At 43.6% G+C, this 22,768-nt stretch overlaps 1 protein-coding gene across 11 annotated transcripts in view; it reads right to left on the bottom strand.

Annotated features, from left to right (window-relative positions):
• The window catches only part of PKP4 (plakophilin 4), a 195,082-nt gene that overhangs the window by 153,204 nt on the left and 19,110 nt on the right, over positions 1–22,768 (bottom strand). The gene's annotated exons all lie outside the window — the stretch shown is intronic.

Below are 22,768 nucleotides of genomic sequence, written 5' to 3'. Positions count from 1 at the left end.
AGCTTCAGTACAACCATTAGAGAGTTAGGACACAGCTATGTTCTGAAAGATACCTCAGCTTTGCAAATATGTTTTGGATAAGTATCCATACACCTCTACATATGTACCTCTATTGGCCATCTGTTGCACATCTATGGCCTGGAAAGAAATCAGAACTCTTGCTATTGACAAAAGTTTTACTGCTTAGAGCTTCTTATTCCCACAAGCTACCCATCTTATCTTAGTGTGACCTCCCCCCCACCCCCCCACCGACCCCTACCACTCCATGAGCATCTCTATCTTGTTTGGATTCAACTTGTTTTCACTCATTCAGCCCATTACTTCCTTTTAAAGTTTACTATATCTTACTTCTCTTTTAATAAGAGAAATAAGATACAATATAAATCCTACTAATTTTAATTAAAGAGTAGTATATTAAAAAACCCACCAAGAAATAAGATAGCATTAAAATGTTTCACTATTTCCAGAGTAGTGAAGATTTATCATATGCCCTTAAGCCATGCTTTTTCTATATTTCAAATCTTAATCTATTGAACATCTCTTCTTGTGAAAGATATTCTACAGTCCAGTTCATTTTTGCATTTCTTCATAACTCTTCCGGTAAGGTTACACAGCTTGTGTGAAGTAGTGACAAGTACAGCATAAAATACAGGGAGTATGTTTGCATCATTTCTACTATATAAACCTATTAATTTAAATTCAGTTCCTAATGATCCAATATTCCTAAATATTGTTTGCTTTTTGACAGCTGTAATCTGCTGAATTAATGTTCTCAAGGAGCAAAGACTTCCAAAGTTGCCTTCAGTAGTAACAGCTAACTTAGGCGCTAACTGCATGTGAATACTGGAATATCTAGAGAACTAGCCTCCCACCCCACCCCCAAAATTGATGCTGTTGCAGAATGGACTTGAATTTGAGTCATTTCACTTAGAGCAATTTATTCTGTGCTTCTCAACTCTTAAATTGTAAATTTATTGGGTAACTATTATAAACTCATAACTTTTCAGGTACTGTTTTGCACCTAGTTTTAAGGTCAGTCATCTGTCAGCTTTGCTTCTCTGCACTTTAGACCCTTCACAGCAGGGCTGACCTCAGGGCGCCCAACTGGGGCAATTGCCCCCACTGGCACAGGCCCCACTCTGGGCACACTGCAGTTGAGCCTGCCCTCCTCTCTCCCCAAGTCCCAGCCACTTATCTTTCCTCGCAGCCTAGCCAGAGCCGATCTTTTGTGTCTGTGTGCAGCTTGAAAGGTTCCCAGGCAAGCTGCTAGAGCTCCTTCTTTACCCACCTCTCAGCTGTTTGGTGGGTGGGCGGGGCTTCCAGAGAGGCCTCCCTGAAGCCCAGGAAAGAAGCAAGCAGGCAGAGAGTGTCCAGCACCAGAGCTCTCTGCAGACGCTCTGCCCAACCCAGCCTTAGTAATGGAGATATGATGAGATTTCCTTTTTGTGGTTATTTCCACCACCACCCCGGAATATTTAGCGACTGACTTGCCATAGGGCTTTGGTACTGAGCAGAGATGTAAAGCAGGGTGGGAGGAATATGGATATTTAAATTGAAGTGGATTGGACAAATTGTTGGTTTAAAAAAAAAAAAAAAAACCACCCATCCAAAAAGTTCTATAAGTGGCTTGTTTCATGGCAGAAAATTATAAGAACTCCTGGAACAAACAATATTTTATTTATTTATTTATGAATGCACAATGCTCAAGTTGATTGCAACACAGAAGGTCTGAGAACTGTGAAGCATGTGTTGTGCTTTCTAAATTTTTATTTCTTTAGAAATGCATTATATGTCCAAAAACCTCACTCACACTATTTACACTGTATGTCATCAATCAGTATGATTCTGTAATGATATGAAAAGTTAAGGAGGCCCCGCACATGCTGATTCACCCCCAACCCCACACATACCTAGGGACGACGCTGCTTTGCAGGACATTGATCTGTGCTTTCTAAAGAATAATTCAAGAATATTTTTAGTCCCAGTAGTATTTTCCATACTACATTGGGCACACTAACACAATCACTCATAGTACTAGCTAGAAATGCACAAAAGGGATCCATAGAAAGGTATTCCCTTAACAGGACAATCAAATTAAGAATATTCTTGGAGTATTGCTGAAAATTTATTTGCTTACATTTATATCCCACTTTTTCCTCTGAGGAACTCAGAGCAGAAGCATGCACACCAAGAGCCAGTGTGGTATAGTGGTTAGATTGCTGGACTAGGACCGGGGAGACCTGAGTTCAAATCCCCATTCAGCCATGAAACTAGCTGGGTGACTCTGGGCCAGTCACTTATCTCTCAGCCTAACCTATTTCACAGGGTTGTTGTGAAAGAGAAACTCAGGTATGTAGTACACTGCTCTGGGCTCCTTGGAAGAAGAGTGGGATATAAATGTAATAATAATAATAATAATAATAATAATAATAATAAATCCTTCCAAATCCCAGTGTCAGTTTCTTAGTTTTTAACACATTGGGTGGCATCCAAGTCTTTGGAGCAGTGGCCTACATAACTGGAAACTCATTCTGTGAGGGAAAGACCCTTTGCATGAACATGACTCTCCTTCCACAAGCAGTATAGAAGGAGTTTCCAGCAATGGCATCCTGCTGAACCAAGGATTGATGCCACCCACTGTTTTATGTCCAAGTACAAGCAGCAAGGGATAGCACTACAAGATCAGTTTTATTGCAGTGGTTAACCACATACAAAGTGCCAACTACTCAGAACCATTTCACATGCAACAATTCCCACCACGCAGAGAATCTCTGTGTAGGAATCCCTCCCCACCCATCAAGGGCGATACATTTACAGATTTAAACACAATTAAATGCATGTGTATGAGTTGAAACTTTGGCTCCATCCCTCAGTGGAGGGGAAAACAATGTATGGATAACAAGTAGAAGATTCTCTCTCTGCTCCCCACCTCCTCCTTGCTCACTGTTATAACAGCATTTACTACCTCCTTGAATTGATTTATTTAATAGCACCAGCCGGCTGCTAGAAACAGATTTTGTTCTGATGGATTACAGCATAGCAGCACCACCACCACCACCTCTGACTGGCAAAGCAGTATCTGGAACAGCTTCTGTGGCCAGCCCTTCACCATCATCAAGTTCTTCCTTAGACACACTGCCATGAGCCAGGTGCTCGTCATAGTCCTTAAGTACTTTTCAAAGCAGTCAGATAGCAATAAAGCTACAAAACTCAACTTCCCCGTTACTGCCTTCATCTTCTGGTATAGATAGCCTTATGTGACAATGCACAGGCTGCATAGTCAGGATCTAGAAATCTCTAATTTCACAAGGTTTTCAAACATTTTGGGCAGCCTTCTTTGTGCACAATATGATATTGGCACAGTTATCCCAAGCACAGCTAGCACAGTAGTCTAATGTAGATCTACCCTTGAGGAGAAGACAGCTTTCACCAGGAACGTGGCAATATTGTTATCTGAACTGCAGTAAAGAGGAGAAGCAAAAGGAAGAAGGGAGCAAGAAATGAGACTCTTTTGATCCATCTATTTCTTTAACAGCCCCAGTTTCTTCTGCTATTCTTGGTCAGCTCCCAGAAATATAAGGCTTGATTTAGGCTAGGGATGAATGAACTGTTCCCCATCCCTTAATTTCTGTGCATTGGTAAAGCTTCCAGGAAGAGGAAGAAGGGTTTCAGTACACTAATGTTTTCCTGTCTACTACCCCCACCACCACCTTTTCGGTAGTGCAAAGCTTTGCCGGCATTTTTGCTAAGATCTAGCCATGAGGTTAATTTAAGTTCCTCAGCTAAGTTGACATGGTCTGTTGAAGGGGAAGTATGGGCTGGATGCAATTAGAAACAACTTGCAGCTTTCTATTACACAAGGGCAGAAAGTAAAGAGTATTCAGTGGTTGACTTTATTCCCAAAGACTGAATTGCTTTGAAGCTCACTTAAAATGGGCAAAAGAAGAGATTCCTAAAGGCAGTGTTCCCTCTCCTCTATTCCTAACCCAGGACTGCTAAATGAGAAGTTCAATTCTCCTATGCCTATTCCCACGGATTTCAGTCAGGCTTAGTCCCAAGTGAGTATATGTAGAATCAGAGTTGTGGATTCAATATCAAGCAGAGTCTCCAGCACAGAGCAGCTTAGGTAAGCCTTCTCAGCAGTTTTGCAAGCTTCCTTGTGCTGTGTTTCTTTAGGATTTGTTCCCATTCCTTTATAAAAAAAAAACTTCTAATGAAGCCGAAATATTTTTCTGTGGGGCCTGATGGTATCTACAGGCTGCTCTCCTCTCCCTTTCCTTTCATCTGTTCCAGGAGACTTTAAACAGCTCCTGAAAGAGGTGTGTGGGTGTGAACTTGGAGCTTTGTCCTTCACACTGGATCTCCCCCACCCCCAGCTCTTGGGATTGTGCATCATCCCACTGTGTTTCATTATAGCTTTACCTTAAATTCATAGGTTAAATCATCAAAAATTCAGTAAATCTTTACCTACCTCCTCATTTCTGCATGTGTGTTTCTTGTCCCACTAGATTTCTTGTATTAAAGGGGACACCCCTACCTCAAACTTGGCAGAATAACCTATATTGCAGTGCCTACTGAGCAAAGAGGCACTTTTAAAAAGTGGGGATTATCTTTTATTTAGCAAGGAGAGAGCAACTGGCCCTATCCATCCTCCAGCACAGCATTCCTCCAGCAGCTGTTGCTGGAATCTCTCTTATGTTTCTTTTTAAAATTGTGACCCCTTTGGGGACATGCAACTATTTTATTTATATCTATGTCAACTAATGACAACAGGTACAGCAACCAGCCTCAGAATTGACCAGGCCTGCTCAACCTAGGCCCCCCAGCTGTTTTTGGACTACAACTCCCATAATTCCCAGCCACTGTAGCCAATAGCCAGGGATTATGGGAGTTGTAGGCCAACATCTGCAGGAGGGCTGAAGTTGAGCACGCCTGGAATTGACAAAGAAGACACTGAAGTGGTGGATAGCTTCTGCCTTTTAGGATTGACCATCAACAGTAGAGGATCCAGCAGTCAAGAATTATGCCACTCAAACTATCCTACTTCGGACACATGATGTGAAGATCCAGCTCCCTTGAGAAGCCCATAATGCTGGGAAAAGTTGAAGGAAAGAGAAGAAGAGGACAACCAGCAGCAAGGTGGATGGACTCAATTACGACAGCAAGGAATGCATCACTGATCTTAAGACCTTAAAAGGCCAAGTTGAAGACAGATCACACGAGAGAGAATCTATCTATGCGGTTGCTAAGAATCGACATCAACTTGACGGCACTTAATCAAACTGCTTTAGAAACTTTTGTTGAAAAGCAGAATATAAATATTTGTGGTAATTCCACAGTAAGTTGCTGTGTTTTATTTTTGTGCCACAGCTAAAGTAATACAAATATTTTGGGAACAAGTGCAATATTTAGGCTGCAATCTTATGGACCAGATGTTCCTAACCTGTGGTACTTCAGATGTTGCTGAACTACAACTCCCTACATCCCCAGCTACAGTTTATTGTGGCTGGGGATGATGGGAACTGTAGTTTAGCAACATCTGGAGTACCACAGGTTGGGAACCCCTGCTATGGATAGTTACCTGGTGGTAAGTCCCATTGAACATAGTGGGATTTACTTCTGTTTAGGATTGCCCTGTAAAATTCTGTAAAGTGTGTGTATATGCTTGAGTACATCTGAGAACACTTCTCCAGCTTTTGTAATTATTAAGTCCGGAACTTGTACAATAGACATTCTAATATTTGGACAAGTTCTTTAAGGCATAGGGGAGATGTGTTTTGAAAATCCCTTGCTTCACATATCTGCCCAGCACATGAACTTGAAACCTTTTGACAGGTTTCAAGTTATTTAAGGGTTGTGCCCAGTGTAACACCATGCATCTATATACTGTAAGATACTGGGCAGTAGGGGTGCTTCTGTACTGTGCTTATGTCATGGTCTGGTAACCAGCTTTGTGAATAAGTGGGGGGGGGGGCCAGGAGCGGCAAGCCAACCTCTCGCTCCTCCCACCTTTTGGCCTTTATTGCTGCCACCAAGTGGAAGCAAAAAAACTCCAAAAACTCATCAGGTAGAGTGGTATGGCAAGACTTGGGAGAGGAGACTACAAGAGATATTATTATTATTAATTCAATTTCTATACTGCCCTTCCAAAAATGGCTCAGGGCAGCTTACACAGAGAAATAATAAATGAATAAGATGGATCCCTGTCCCCAAAGGGCTCACAGTCTAAAAAGAAACATAAGATAGACACCAGCAAGAGTCACTGGAGGTACCGTGCTGGGGGTGGATAGGGCCAGTTACTCTCCCCCTGCTAAATAAAGATAAGCACCACGTTAAAAAGGTGCCTGTTTGATATGAACAATGAATTAGGTTGTTTTATTCTCAGTAAATTTTTTCCAAAAGAAAACCATATGAACAAAGGGTAGCACCACAAGGTTGGATAAATGCATCCAGCTATCCTGTCTAAAACTGTGTCCCTAACGCAGCCAGTCTCACTAGTTCCTCTGGTCTTCAGCAGCTTTCTTCTTCCTGAAACTGCTCTGATCCTTCTTCCTCTGGCTTCTCCCTTTCAAACTAACACCCACTAACACACCTCTTCAACTCTGCCATTTATACCTTAGAAGTACTGCCCTCCCTCTAAAGCAGGAGTGTCAAACTGAGGCCCTGTAGCAGTTGCTGGCGTACAACCCCCATCATCCCTGGCTACTGGCCATGGTGATTGGGAATGATGGGAGTTGTACGCCAGCAACAGCTGGAGGGCCTCAGTTTGACACCCCTGCTCTAAAGCAACAAATCAGGAAAGCAGATTTTGCATTTGTGGTTTCTGTTTTCTGGGCTAACCTTTTGACCTTAGGGTGCTGCCTTGGGTCAACCTTTTCACCTTAGGATGTCATTTTAAAACATACCTACAACATAACCATAACAGAACTCAAAGAGGAGGCCTTAAATCTCAGTCTTTTACAAATTAGTACACAGATCACATAATTTTAGAGTTCAAAGATTTTAGAGGTCTTCTAATCCAACCCCCTGCTCAGTGCAGGAAATTGCTACAGCAAAAAAAATGAGGGCTAATCATGGGATTTAAATCTTGCTATAAGTGAAGTATGAGTCATGGTAGCCTGCTTTTATTATCCATCTAAAATGTTAATGAATTTGTGGATACCCTTAAGATATGAAATGCTTGTATCTTTTACTGTATCCAAACAGGTGGTTGAACTGTAGTAAGAATAGATAACTTCATTTGATATTTGTTTTTAATGTTGTTTCTAATCTGCGTAAAGGCTAGGAACTCCTTGGATTAATTGATCCAAGTCATCTTATATAGTCTAGTATCAACTTCCTGCTGGTACTTTCTTGCTGGCTTTGGAGGTCCAGAACAGGTTGATGTTTCCAAGAAGCGTCAAACCTGCTGCACTATACAAGAACAGCAAATTACAGAGAGAGAATCCTTAATATGGAACTCTCCTAAGCTAGAGGAGAGGAAACACAGTTTACTGGTTGCTTATTTTTCACAGCTTTTAGCAAGGTCCTAAACTTGTTTTGACTAGTCTCCAAGGAAGACAGGATTACAAAGTGTGTGTGTGTGTGTGAAAAAAGGGCAGATCCTGAGCATGCGAGATTATTTGCTTAGCCTACTGTCCTTTACAGGAGGTTACCCATTTCCTTCTCCTGGGCTGTCACCAACACCTCCTCCATTGAGCCCAGCAGCCAAGTTGCTAGCTGGGCATGAGCAGAGGCTGAGGATGCTGTGCAAGAGCCAACCCAAATGGAACGCAATAGCTAATGGAAGAGGAAGTGGATATTACTAGGTATTACAGAAGGCACAGGATTACTACTGAAACCTGAAGCCCTCTTCTCTGCCCTCAGTACTATTAGCCTTATTTGATGTGGAGGGTATGGCCTCAGCAGGCCCTGTGCATAAACTCGGTGCCAACAGTTCGAGTTCTTCCAACTGGTTCTACCATCCAGTCATGGGAGCCTCTGTCCCTTAGCTTTACAAAAAGGTAGAGTGGTAGTTTAGGTATGTAGGTGTGAGGTGGGGGGAATAGACAAACACTATTGAACAGGAGTGCAGCTAGGGGAGAGGGGGCCCGTGTTCATCCATCTCTCTGGTGGCCCCCCAGAGTGAGGGAGATAATGAAGAAAATAGGAATTGGTAGAGCTGGAGGGACATCAGGAGCTGGGGGCCATTATTATTATTATTATTCTACATTCTATATCCTGCTCTTCCTCCAAGGAGCCCAGAGTGGTGTACTACATACTTGAGTTTCTCTTTCACAACAACCCTGTGAAGTAGGTTAGGCTGAGAGAGAAGTGACTGGCCCAGAGTCACCCAGCTAGTTTCATGGCTGAATGGGGATTTGAACTGGCATCTCCCCGGTCCTAGTCCAGCACTCTAATCACTACACCACGCTAGCCCATGTTCTTTGAACCCTTTCGCACAATTATAGCTACGCCCCTGCTACTGAAACAGTTCCCAAAAAACAAGAAAAAGTTTACTTGGTTCAAACTCTTCATTCCAAGAAGTGCAGCAATATCAAATAAAAATGGAAAAAAATCAGTATGAGCAAAACAAAAACACACCACTAAACAAAGCACTGAATAACCAAGACCAATGTCATCTGCAAATTACACTCAGCAACAGTCTCAAAATGAGTGCAAAGGATAGCTTCTCCTAAAGCTTCCTTCTTTCCCCTACTCTAGGCCTGGCTCCTTCACTACTACCACCTAGTAGTTTCTGCCTCTCCTATGCTGCAGTCATTCCAGCTCAGTGATTCGAGCTCTCTGCCTTCAACTGCCCTAGTCAGCTTTGTCTCTTCACTGTTCCAGCTGTCTCTCTCTAGGTCTTACTCCTGTTCAATTTTTACTCTTGTTTTAACTCTTCCTCTCTCCTGCTGTAGCCAAGCCTCCTTTTATTCTCTTTCCACTCTAATTTTTCTAAACAAGCCAATCAAAACAAACTCTCTCTCACCTCCAAACAAACAGTAAAACCTTTTCCTACCCAAACCAAACTAGACAGAAGCCATGAACATTTGATCCCTGCATATCTTCTTAACACACAGAACGCAGGAAGTAAGCAATTACATACAAAAATTTGAAAAACCCGAAGAGGTGAAGGCCTTATTTCATCACACCTGATGTGCAATGCAATGTAATGATGTCAGTTTCCCTGCATCCACTTCATTCTACTGACTGCCTGTGGTGGTAGGGAAACCTTGAAGTTTGACATTAGAGACCAAGCATCACTAGACAGAAACATGGCAACTGCTGGTTTTTAGTTACACCTCTGTCTCATGTATAGTATAGTTCCAAAATTTCCAGTCATCCAACCAATTATTTCCAAAACTGCATAAAGTATGTCCCTTTCACAACTATTTCAGACTCATTAATTCTGTCTTTTTTAAAAAAAAAAAAAAATCTTGAAGTCTTTGTGCAAGTTACAACATACCTAAAGCTAGCACTTTGAAATTTGACTATAAATTTTGCTTTGCACTTTGTTTAAGACTGCAGAGCCTAAAGCATTTACAGAAGGTAACTGCTTTAAACTGAAGCATTAAAAAAAAAAATCAAACCTACAAGAGACATCTCAAAATACAAATTAGGTTGGCTGAATTACTATTAAGCTTCTAGAAGCTTTTCTATTAAGGTCTCAGGAGTATGTCTCCTAGTAAGATGTAGGCCAAAATGTACTAGGCTGCATGAAGTTTTTTGTCCCTTTAGTTTTATCCCCCCCACCGCACACGTTTAAGTGTCCCAACTGAGTAATCCAAAAGGTGACTTACAACTTATCTCTCCCACATACTGCAATGCATAAATAGTTAGCACACATATGCGCACATGCTACTGAGGGTTCACAGAAGGCCCTGCATGCTGCAAGGCTTCCAAAGGCTTATTTTAGTGGGGGGCGGGGCCGAGGAAGTGCTACCTTATTTGTTCTGTATAATATTGGTAATAATAAGTTACTTACAATGCCAGCAAATAAATGCCAAAAGGCATATGAATCTACTGCATTGATAAATATAAAACAGCACACTACCACCGACACTAGCACAAAGTTTGAGATCAGGATGTTCATAGTTCATATTAAGACATGACAATGTTTTATTGAAAGCAAGTTGTTCAAAGCAAAGAACATCTACCCAAATATTAATAGTTGAACTGGATGTATCTAGTAGTGTTTAAAAAACTCAAATAATGTTTTACAATTTTACTATTACATGCTTTAAATACAGGTTCAGCAAGAATTAAAGTTGTGCAGCCACCACAACTCATCTATGATTTCAAATAAATGTCTGCTCAATGACGTGGAAGCCCTATACAGAACTACCAAGTGTGCAGCTCTATGACATTGTTCCCTGCAGTTTAAGAATGAAAGGTGTAGACACACGCACACACACTCTACAGGTAAGAATACATGCTCTGAAAGTGTTTTTAATCCATTCTTAGGAGTACATTATGCAGTCATTAGTGGACCAAATAACAGCAAGCAGGACCTAGGCAAACATTCTTCTAAGAGAGATGCAAGTATGCAGCAATAACCACAGCAGCTGTTTGGGGGTGGGAGCAACGTTAGAATGTACTATTCAATATTGCTGCGGCAGCATGAGCATGCCTTGTAAGTATCTACACTCAAACCGATAGGGATGTGGCCAAAGAAAGCATGGGATCAATGCGACAGTTCACAAGCTTTGTTATATCAAAACAAATTCAAAGCTTTAAGTTTTTTTTAAAAAAAAAAATTGGAATACTCTATAGAACACATGTAACCCTTTTACACACTTCCCAGGGATAATCACCTGGATGTTACAAATTGCCAAACTTGCCTAATATTGCACTGACATCCAGCAGGATGGATCAACAGAGGCAGGGACTCAATTTCCCAGCCTCTGGATATCCCACAAGGCCACGTGCAACGAGTGTGGTGCCTTGGGGGATTCTCCCGTAGGCACTTAGGTGCCAGTGTCTGTCTCTCCTTGGGCTCTGTGGAGCCCGACAAGACACATGAGCCTGGCAGCAGAGTTAAGGGAGCTCAGCTAAGAGCCAGGCTTTGGGGGGCGGGAAGGGTTAGGCTAGGCGGGAGCACCAGCATCTGCATGGATCCCAGAACTCCACACAAGCATTCTAGCCCAGGCTAGGCTGCTTGTGAGAACAGCCTCAACAACATTACTCAGCAATATCCACCATTATGTGTTGTCACTCACAGCTGCTTAGAATAATTTAGTTACATTATACGTAACATTAGATTGGTTGTCCTACAAAAGATGTAAGCTTAGCTTCTCTATCCGGCCTATTCTTTAAAAAGGCAGTATTAGGTTAGATCACACATCTCTATAAACATTACGATACAATAAAACATGGCTTACATCTTCTATCATCTTTGTACCACATGGGCAATAGTGTTACAAATAAGGAATCTTTTGATATCTTCAAGTTAAGACAGCTGAAAGCACACTATCAAGGTTAGCCAAGTAAAGGCTCTACTACGGTATTTGGAAATTGGCAAGGACTGGTGATCTTCAGTGGCTTGGCACTAAATGTATATCTCCATACTCAGAGTCTCTTTGAGGACACTAACCTCCTGCTGCCATTCCATATCTAAAATGCACTGTTTTAAAATCTTTTTGGCTTGCTCATACTCCAAGATTTGCAGTGCATCAGGTGAGGAGCCATAGGAAGCAAGCTTTTCTTTAACAGATAACTTCCACGATAAAAGAATGTTATCTTTCAAGATCAGTGGAACTAATCCCTCTGGGGCACATGAAAAGGTAGAGAGGCTTGTCTCAATACAGGCAATTCAATTTTCATACATCATGAAGAGGATTAAAAAAGGAAGGATCGGAAGAAGCAGAAACTGCTGATAGTGATAGAGTACTTATAATATACCAAACATGATCAGTGTTATGAGCAAAGCAGGTTATACATAATAAATGTCCCTAAAGAAATAATGTGACTTTAGAAACTTAAAGGGCACTAGGCAAAAAAAATTATTGCATATATTTCAATCCCCCCCCCCCCACACACCACCAATAAAAAACCTCACCCTAGATAAGAGACTTGGGATTTTTTCCCCATCACTTGAATTTCATAAAGTTTCTGGAATTTTTACATCTCTAGTCAGATAGTTATTCAAGCTAGGTTGGTACGACTTGCCAGGAATTTCCCCCCACCCACTCACACGTTGGGTATCATTTTTTTCTTATCACAGATGAGTAGATGAGTGGATTTCCCAAGCCCTGCTGACTACCACTATGCACGTGCAGCAGTGAGAGTTCCATTGGCGGGCAGCCAGACTAGAATTGCACATGTATAGCAGTGAGAGTTCTAGACTACTGCTGCACAGTCACTTAGGCAGCACAAGGGACAATTTTTATCAATCTTCCCTCTGCATTGCACTGTGCATCACAAAGATATGTCCCTAGGGAGTCAATGTGACCCTCGGGAAACATTTTAGTGATGTAAAATGGGCTTGAGAGAGAAGGGAAGATAGGTGAAAAAACAACTCCTTCCCCCACTCAAGTGACAGCCCAGCTGTAGTCTGGAACTCACATGGCTGCACATGTGCAAGGCTAGTCTGGATGTCTGTCAAGGACATTGTAGAAATGGAAAACCTTCCCACATCTGTGTGATACACCAACATCAATGTAGAAACAGGGCTGGCACCAGGGGACCAGCAGTGTGAGCCGCTGCCAAGTGACTACCACTGATCCAAGACCACCTCTGTGTCTATAGCCTCTGTGTGGTGGTGATAGTATGATTCTTGAAACCAAACTTGTGCACAAAGGACAGTTTGCCAAGAGCCCCCTGAAAGCCGGAGCCAGCCCTATCCAGAAACCTCATTAGTATACTGGATTTGATCTTCCACTACAAATGCTTCTTTCTACTAGATTCACTCACTTGCTCAGCTTCTCATTCTCAACCCACCCACCCCATATTTGATTTTTCTATTCATATCCACACTGGGCCCACAACAGTAGACAATTCATAGCTATTCTTTCCCTTCAGTTATGACCCACTAAGACAAACCTTGAAACTTGACTGGAAGAGGCCAATATGATTTGAAGTTGTTCATTCCTTCCTATGGCTCTGTTTCTTGTTGAAGGTTTCACAAAAACCTGGGTACAGCAGAACCTAAAGATACAACTCAGACGTGGGAAGCAAGATCTATGGAACTACTATGAATAGAAGTCAAAAAGAAAAGTTAGGAAGAGTCTTGAAGGTAGTAGGATGATACAATGAATGTAGGAGAATGTAGGTTGGGCATTTCTGCTGTCTTAGTCACAATAAGACTAGACTACACAGCTGCTTTAATATGATCAGCAATTTCCTGCCTTGTGTAGGTGGTAGCAATTTTATCAGTACAGGCACATGAGATTTTTCATAAGTTACTATTTTCTTCCTTTTCATGCATTTCTCTGAGTAGCAGAGCACATTCCAAAAAAGAAAAATCCAACCATACCCCAGCCCCCTTAGGATACTGAAAGCTGTTGACGTGAATATTATATTTGCTTTTTAATTTATTGAATTTATATCTCACACTTGAAGAGCTGTATTGCCATAAAGATATGCCCTGCTTAACTTCTGTGGAATTAAATACTGTATGTAGATTTCCATCAATTCACTCACCTATTTGCCAGTAGCAAATCCCCTGTCCCACATGTCTAGAACAAAGATTTCCCCCCCTCTCTCCCTGGAACTCTATGAACTGCAAAAAACATGGGGGAAGGTGTGAGGCAGCAGAAAGTGTTCCTTCCTTCTCAAGTTTCTCTACAGTTCATGGAAGAACTGGGAGAATGAAAGAGTGGGAGCCTTGTTTCTGTGAATTTTTGCAGGAGGCAGCAGAGGTCACTGCCAGCACCTCCTGCATAAGCCTGACACAAGGGGAAAATATCACCCTCTTTTGCTTCCACAGAAATTGTAGGGCAGTGTCACTATTTTTCAAGAGGGGACCACTTTGGCCATGAAAAGCACACTCTTCAATGCGAGCCATTTCCCACGGTGCTGACCTCTGTGCTACTGCACTTTTCTCAGTGCTTGGCAGGCACTTTAAGAGAGACAGAGACCTCTCTAAACAGCTCTATGGGGAAAGTGCTATACTTCCTAGTACTCCATGCATGCCTCATGGAGGAACAGGAGCTCAAGAGGGCTCTATTTCCAAGCTGGGCACAGCACTGCATGGTGGAAATGGTTGGCTCTGCATGGTGTCAAGGAGACTGTGCCAAGTATTCAGCTTCAACTGAAGCTTTGCACAGGCCCAGTTAGTCAGGGAGCTGCACTGGCCCCCAGGCCTTACAATGAAGATACTGGCTTAGAGATGGGTGGAGGGGAGTAGCTTTTCTGTGTCCTCCCTTCCCAGAATTATCTACATATGCCACTAGGCTTCGGAGGGATCAGTGACAACCACAAATAATGGATGGCTAGGAGAACCAAACAAATTATGTAGATCCCTACACAGAGAGCCAGCGTGGTGTAGTGGTTAGAGTGCTGGACTAGGACCGGGGAGACCTGAATTCAAATCCCCATTCAGCCATGAGACTAGCTGGGTGACTCTGGGCCAAATACTTCTCTCTCAGCCTAACCTAACTCAAGTATGTAGTACACCACTCTGGGCTCCTTGGAGGAAGAGTGGGATATAAATGAAGTAGTAGTAGTAGTAATAATAATAATAATAATAATAATAATAATAATAATAATATTTGTTCGGACTAGACAAGTGTGCTGCATTAATAATGAACAGAGGAAAAATAACAAAAACAGAAGGAATAGAACTGCCCAATGGAAGCAACATCAAGAACCTGGAAGAGAAAGAACATTACAAATACTTGGGCATTCTCCAAGCTGATAACATCGCACACACTGAAGTTAAAAGAAAAATTGGAAGTAAATACATCAGGAGAGTTAGAAAAATCCTCAAGTCCAAACTCAATGGCGGGAACACCATACAAGCCATAAACATCTGGGCTATACCTGTTATCAGATACACTGCAAGAATAATAGACTGGACCCAGGCAGAGCTAGAGACACTAGATCGTAAGACCTGGAAAATCATGACCATCAGTCATGCTCTGCACCCCCGCAGTGATGTCGATAGGCTATACCTCCCTCGCAGCTCAGGTGGAAGAGGAATGCTGCAAGTCCATCAAACAGTAGAGGAGGAGAAAAGAGGCCTTGAAGAATATATCAAGGACAGTGAAGAAAATGCATTTAAAATGGTCAAGAATGAGAAACTATTCAACACCAATGAAAGAAAGCAGGCCTACAAGAAAGAACAAGTCAAGAACCGAGCAGAAAAATGGAAAAATAAGCCCCTGCATGGTCAATATTTGCACAATATAAGTGGAAAATCAGACATCACCAAGACCTGGCAATGGCTTAAGAATGGCAACTTGAAGAAAGAAACAGAGGGTTTAATACTGGCTGGACAAGAACAGGCACTAAGAACAAATGCAATAAGAGCAAAAGTCGAAAAATCCACCACAAACAGCAAGTGCTGCCTTTGTAAAGAAGCAGATGAAACAGTGGACCACCTGATCAGCTGTTGTAAGAAGATTGCACAGACTGACTACAAACAAAGGCATGACAAGGTAGCAGGGATGATACACTGGAACATCTGCAAAAAATACAAGCTACCTGTAGCCAAGAATTGGTGGGACCATAAAATTGAAAAAGTTGAAGAAAATGAAGATGTAAAAATATTATGGGACTTCCGACTACAAACAGACAAACATCTGCCACACAATACACCAGATATCACTGTAGTCGAGAAGAAAGAAAAACAAGTCAAAATAATCGACATAGCAATACCAGGGGATAGCAGAATAGAAGAAAAAGAAATAGAAAAAATCACCAAATACAAAGATCTACAAACTGAAATTGAAAGGCTGTGGCAGAAAAAGACCAAAATAATCCCAGTGGTAATTGGCGCCCTGGGTGCAGTTCCAAAAGACCTTGAAGAGCACCTCAACACCATAGGGGCCACAGAAATCACCATCAGCCAATTACAAAAAGCAGCTTTACTGGGAACAGCCTATATTTTTCGACGATATCTATAATAACCAACAGTATTGATGATAAAATTCTGGCATCCCAGGTCCTTGGGAAGGACTCGATGTCTGGATAAAACAAACCAGTCAATAACACCTGTCTGACTGTGTAAACAAGAAATAATATGTATCCACAAACCGTTGTACTAGCTGATTGATGGGACAGTGAGTCTATTCTAAAAATGAAATATTGTATTTTTGCAAATATAAACTGTACATGAGTATAATCCACAGCTGAATGTCCCTTGTGTAAAAATAACCCTTACATTGGCCACACTGATGTAAAACCTGCATTTGGAAACCTCTGCAGTACTTTTAACTTTTTCAGCAAAAGATAAGAGGACCGGCCATACTTTGATTTACAATTTGCTGTACAATAAAGGGATATTTCCTGTTATAACCGAATAAAATGCTCCACATAATAATTCTTAAGCCATAATTACTTTAAGTAAATAGGGATTTAAATCCAGCTGCCCTTGAGTTATGTTGTATACCTCACACCCACTTAATTCCAAACACCCTCCAGGATACAAGATCTGTATACTCCATGGTGTATATTCATGGAAATACAACAGTAGAGGTTTGGGTTTGCTTAAGTAACTCCCTAATGGTGAAGCAGGGAAGTAACTTGCCTAGGGAGCAAGAGGCTGCTGGTTTGAATCCCTGCAGGTATGGGAAACACCTATATTGGGCAGCAGTAATATAGGAAGATGTTGAAAGGCATCGTCTCACAATGCATGGGAGGAGGCAATGGTAAACCCCTCCTGTATTCTAAAAAAGACAACCATAGGGCTCTGTGGCTTGGTTTCGACTCAATGGCACTTTATCTTTAAGTAACTCCACTCAAGCCTATTATTTGCACGTCTTGCATGCATTTAGCTATGATCCTTCAGATGAATGCCTGGCAGCCCTGCCAAACCTAGTTTAGCATCTATTTGTATGTAGACTTAAGTTCCTTGGGGGCCTTCAATAAAATATCTGCTTTTTAAAAAAAGAACTGCAAGTCTTCCATTATTCCACCAAGTCATCACGAAAACTATGACACCAAACCTGCTTACTCTTTTTCACAGCACTAACACTTACATAACGTTTGGAGAAGAGTACACCTGTGTTCCCTGCTTGACTCCACTGAGGCACCCCTTGAAAGAACAAAATCCAAGGAGAGGGCAGGACAGAAGTGTCACATTGCTATACAACCACATGTTTGTCTTTTTAAAGCAGTAATAATAGTCTGTCCCTTGCTTGTATGTCCAGACACTTATGGATTTTAAAGAAGCATAAATTACTGCCTCAATTTCCATGCTGTGATAACATGAACTCTTTAAAGGAAATCCTATATCACTGAATTGGCAAAAACAGGTTGCATATAGACAACTCAAGGCCGATTTTAAAAAAAGTGTGGTAATGGAGATGTGTTTCTACATGGCAGCGTCATTACTGTCACCAGATAACAGATCTTTGTTGAAATCAAAGCAGCCAACATGTAGTTCTTTTATTTATTCCGTGAATGCAAGAAGTACATGCATGAGCAGAAGGACTTCTGTCTCCAAGCAGAAGGAACCTGTATAATAATGCTGCTTCCACTGTCAACATCACTGAATGCTTATTTATTTATTGTTAGATTTATATACCGCCTTTCGTTAAAAACAACCCCAAGGTGGTTTACAAAAGTTAAAACACATAATAAAAATGAATTAAAAGAATTTAGCTAAAAATATAAAACCAGTCTGATATCAAAATATGTAATATACAAAATACAAAAACTATACATGGATAAAAACACACAGAAGCAGCAATAAAACAATCATGTAAAGGCCTGGATAAAAAGCCAAGATTTAACCAGCTTTCTAAAAACCGTGACAGAGTCTGAGGAGCGAATGGCCACAGGGAGAGCATTCCAAACCCTGGGGGCAGCAACAGAGAAGGCCCTGTCCCGAGTGCATGACAGCCGAGCCTCCCTCATTGTTGGCACCCGGAGCAGAGCCCCCTCAGATGATCTCGTCAAGCGGGCATAAACCCTTGGGAGCAGGCGGTCCCTCAGGTATCCTGGGCCCAAACCATTAAGGGCTTTAAAGGTCAACACCAGCACCTTGAATTGAACCCGGAAACACACTGGTAACCAGTGCAGCTCTTTCAAAATAGGTGTGATGTGATCACACCGGGCAGCTCCAGATAGAACCCTAGCTGCCGCATTTTGTACAAGCTGCAGTTTCCGAATATTCTTCAAAGGCAGCCCCACGTAGAGCGCATTGCAGTAAACCAGCTGTGACGTGACTAAGGCGTGGGTAACTGTGGCCAGATCTGCCTTCTCGAGAAAGGGAAGCAGCTGGCGCACTAGCTGAAGCCGTGCAAAGGCACCCCTGGCCACTGCCTCCACCTGAGCTTCCAAAAGCAGAGCCAGGTCCAGTAGTACCCCCAAGATGCATACTTGCTCCTTCAAGGGGAGTGCAACCCCATCCAGAACCAGTAAAATCTCCTCATCCCGATTGGCTCTCCTACTGACCAACATTACCTCTGTCTTCAATCTCAATTTATTAGCCCACATCCAGCCCATCACGGCCTCCAATCCCCAATTCAGGACATCCACCACCTCCCTAGGATCCAATGACAAGGAGAGACAGAGCTAAGTGTCATCCGCATATTGCTGACAACTGAGTCCAAGTCTCCAGATAACATCTCACAGCGGCTTCATGTAGATGTTAAACAGCATGGGGGACAGAATCGATCCCTGCGGGACCCCACAGGCCAATGGCCACGGGGCTGAGAAGTAGTCCCCCAGAACCACCTTCTGGACTCTCCCCTCAAGAAAGGAACGGAGCCACTCCAACACGGTACCTCCAATTTCCATACTCAAGAGGCGGTCCAGAAGGATACCATGGTCGATGGTATCAAATGCCACCGAGAGGTCCAGCAGAACCAACAGGGACGTACTCCCCCGTCTAGCTCTGGCAAAGGTCATCCACTAGAGCGACCAAGGCAGTTTTAGTCCCATATCCAAGGTGGAAGCCAGAATAAAAAGGGTCCAGATAATCCGTATCATCCAAGACCCTCTGCAGCTGGGACACCACCACACGCTCTATCACCTTGCCCAAAAAGGGAAGGTTAGATACAGGCTTCTTCTCAGGTGTCAGATGCATCCATGTAAGGCTGACTGCTGAACTGGATTCTGGCTTACCTACCATAATTTGTGCCAATTTCTCTTGTCTGAGTTTCCACTTTATTTCAGTTGACAAACTGTTTACTTACTAATTTTATAGATGCCTTGCCAGCTTAAAAGCTTCCTACATTCACTGTTCCACCATTTTAAGAATAGCAAAAGCCACAATGGATATTCGGACAATCATGTTCTGTCCATAAAAGTATGTGAATAAAGAGGAATATAGCTCTTTAGATTTATTGCATATTCTTGTCAAGACCTTAACACTGTAGATTGGGGTGGAACACTCAAGACTCTACTGTATTTCTCAGACTGGTTCACATGATCACTCATGTCATTTCAGCAAAAAAACAAAATGCCAGCAATCTGAACTCGGGATTTTTTGGCAATCTCAAAATAGTGCCATGCCAAGACAACACTGACAAATCAAGTTCAAATCTAAAATTACTGTTCTTGGCTAAATGTCAGTTTGGCATGGCACCAATCCGAAACATTTTGAGTGTTTCAACCATAGAGAACGCTAAACACCATTGATCCCCATGGGTAGCTCCTAGGGACACCAAAGTGCTACCTATCACCCAACCCATTAAAGAAATGGGCAAGTAGGCCATTTTAAACAAATTTTTAACCTTTCCCCCAAGCCCCCATAGGAACGCAGAGTGCAATGCATTTTGCAACACTGCCTTGAAAAATACTGCAGAAGCGGAATCTGTCCTCCAAACAGAGAACACACATTTCAAACACAGTCCAAAGATGGCCAAAAAAGAATCACAGACTCAGAATCAACCGCCAGCCACAATGCCTGTGCTATAGTAACATCATTGGCACAAATTGCTCCCTCACACATAATTATGGCTCTTTACATTACTTCCTAGCATTGCAACAGCTGTCACAGCAGCACCCTTAGCAGCAAGCATAGCCATAAGCTCAACTAGAGCAACTTCATCCACATTTTGATAGAGTACACCTTGCAATGCAGATTGCAGAACAGGCACACAAGTTAGTCTCAAGGACGGACATGGAATTCATCACAACAATCACTGAAATATTGCACACACACACACATACACACACACGCCCCACACTATCCATTTCTCACCACAACACTATCTCATGAACAAAAACAAAAGCCACAACTCAAGGAAGGTTCAAGGCAGGCACCCAAGCTCTGCCTTTGTCAATCTGAGATCCAGCAAAATCAGACAGTTATAGCAGTAATAGCACAGCACATTATACTCTGTGCTGAGAAAAGAAAACCACAAAATCAAACCTACCTTCCTCCTCTCCTGATGTATCCTGGACTCTCTGCCGCCGATCCCTTTGAATACATTTTGAAATTCCCTCTAAAAGGGAATAACAATCCAACCATTCAGCAAGAAGATGCAAGCCAATTGGAATCCAGTTTCAGAAAATGAATCAGAAGATGTGTGTACCTTCTCCTTTTGAGTGGAAAAGTAAAAGTGCTCCTCCAGTTTTAATCCAGACAATTTAAATCCATGCAACAACCTGCTCCAGGTGTCAAACGCTCAAGAAATATAGGTCAAGTGGGAAAGGCTAGTGATGGAAAACATTAATTAGAAAAAGCTGAAAGGCCAGGAAACTCAGCTTCTTTAAGAGGTATGCTACAACAACAAGGTGATCTCTCCATTAGTGGTATGTCCGAACCGGTCCGGCAGCCATTCCAAAGAATGGCCGAACTGCCGGACCGGACCGGTCCGGCCCTGCCTGGTCCGGGTCCGGGTGGGGGGTATGTCTTTAAGGGCGGGGAGGGCTTGCTTAGCCCTCCCGCCTCCTTGCCCCCGCCAGCGCCCGTATTGTACTGTATAGGGGCGCTGGAAACCAGCCGCCCCCCCCCCGCCGCGGCGGCGGCGAAATAACCTCTAAAACCATCCAGCCCTCCCTCCCTCCCAGCTAGCTGCCCGCCCACCCACCCAGTCGCTCACCCGGTCGCTGGATAAAAAGGGAGAGGACCTCCGGCACAGAGCTCCTCTCGCTTGGAAGGCCTCCAGCAGAATGGTGGCTTGCGCGCCGCAAACCACACCGTTCTCCGGAGGCCCGGTCTACCCGGCAGGAAAGGGCCGGGTAGACCGGGCCTCCGATCGCCGGAGGCCTGGTCTACCCAGCGATCGGAGGCCCGGTCTACCCGGCCCTTTCCCGGCGGGTAGACCGGGCCTCCGATCGCTGAGTAGACCGGGCCTCCGGCGATCGGAGGCCCGGTCTACTCAGCGATCGGAGGCCCGGTCTACCCGCCGGGAAAGGGCCGGGTAGACCGGGCCTCCGATCGCTGGGTAGACCAGGCCTCCGGCGATCGGAGGCCCGGTCTACCCGGCCCTTTCCTGCCGGGTAGACCGGGCCTCCGGAGAACGGTGTGGTTTGCGGCGCGCGCATGCGCGCGCGCGCGCAAGCCACCATTCTGCTGGAGGCCTTCCAAGCGAGAGGAGCTCTGTGCCGGAGCTCCTCTCGCTTTTTATCCAGCGACCGGGTGAGCAACTGGGTGGGCGGGCAGCTAGCTGGGAGGGAGGGAGGGCTGGATGGTTTTAGAGGTTATTTCATCGCGGCGGCGGCGGCGGGGGGGGGGCGGCTGGTTTCCAGCTCCCCTATACAGTACAATACGGGCGCTGGCGGGGGCAAGGAGGCGGGAGGGCTAAGCAAGCCCTCCCCGCCCTAAAAACAAGGCCCCCCTTCGGTGCCGGTCCGGACTTCTCCGGACCGTGCACATCCCTACTCTCCATAACTTTTGGGTCATATTTACTACCCTGAAACCTGTTACTGCTTTGATCATTATCCTTTTAAAAGTTATGAAAATACTTCTCACCAGCATGGCATAGGAGAGCCAGCGTGGTATAGTCAGAGTTCTGGACTAGGACTGGGGAAACCCAAGTTCAGGAAGGCCCCACTCTGAATGCATGTGTGCACACACTGCCTTGATACTGCCACCCAGAACTCATTTTGCACAGAGATGAAAACAATTAGAAGGACCACTGCCCTCCACTGGTACCTTCAGGACCTAATCATCTCACACACTCACAGGGAGCTTCTTCTATCACTCTCCCTCTGCATGTCCCTTCGGTGGTGGCGGCTATCACTGGCCTTAAAACAGGGGCTTCCTCTGAATCCTCCATCTTGCATCACAGTCACCACTGACATCAGCTTCTCTGGATGGGGAGCACACTACTTTAACAACTATGCTCAGGACAAATTGAGTCCTCTAGAGAAGTGAGAGCATCAACTAGTTAGAGCTTTGAGCGATTTGCCTAGCACTTCTACCATCCATCAAAAACTGCCATGTCCTGATCAGAACAGACATGACAGCCAAATCTAATGTAAACGAACTAGGTCACGAGCCCTCATGATGGAATCCTCCCTTCTATGAATTGAGTGGAAAATAATCTGCATTCAGAACACCTGAGCAGAACCTCCAATTTGAGAGCGGACTGGCTCAGTCGCCAGAACGTCAACCCAGTGGAATGGTCCCTCAACCCAGAAGTCTTGTTTCAGATGGTCAAGGAATTGGGCACACCAATGGTAGACCTATTTGCAACTGCTCGCAACAGCCAGCTACACAGGTTAT

The sequence above is a fragment of the Hemicordylus capensis genome, chromosome 1 (assembly GCF_027244095.1).
Source record: "Hemicordylus capensis ecotype Gifberg chromosome 1, rHemCap1.1.pri, whole genome shotgun sequence".
In the NCBI taxonomy this organism is placed as follows: Eukaryota; Metazoa; Chordata; class Lepidosauria; order Squamata; family Cordylidae; genus Hemicordylus; species Hemicordylus capensis.
Note: the sequence above shows the minus strand (reverse complement) of the source record. Positions and strands in the feature narration are given on the sequence as shown.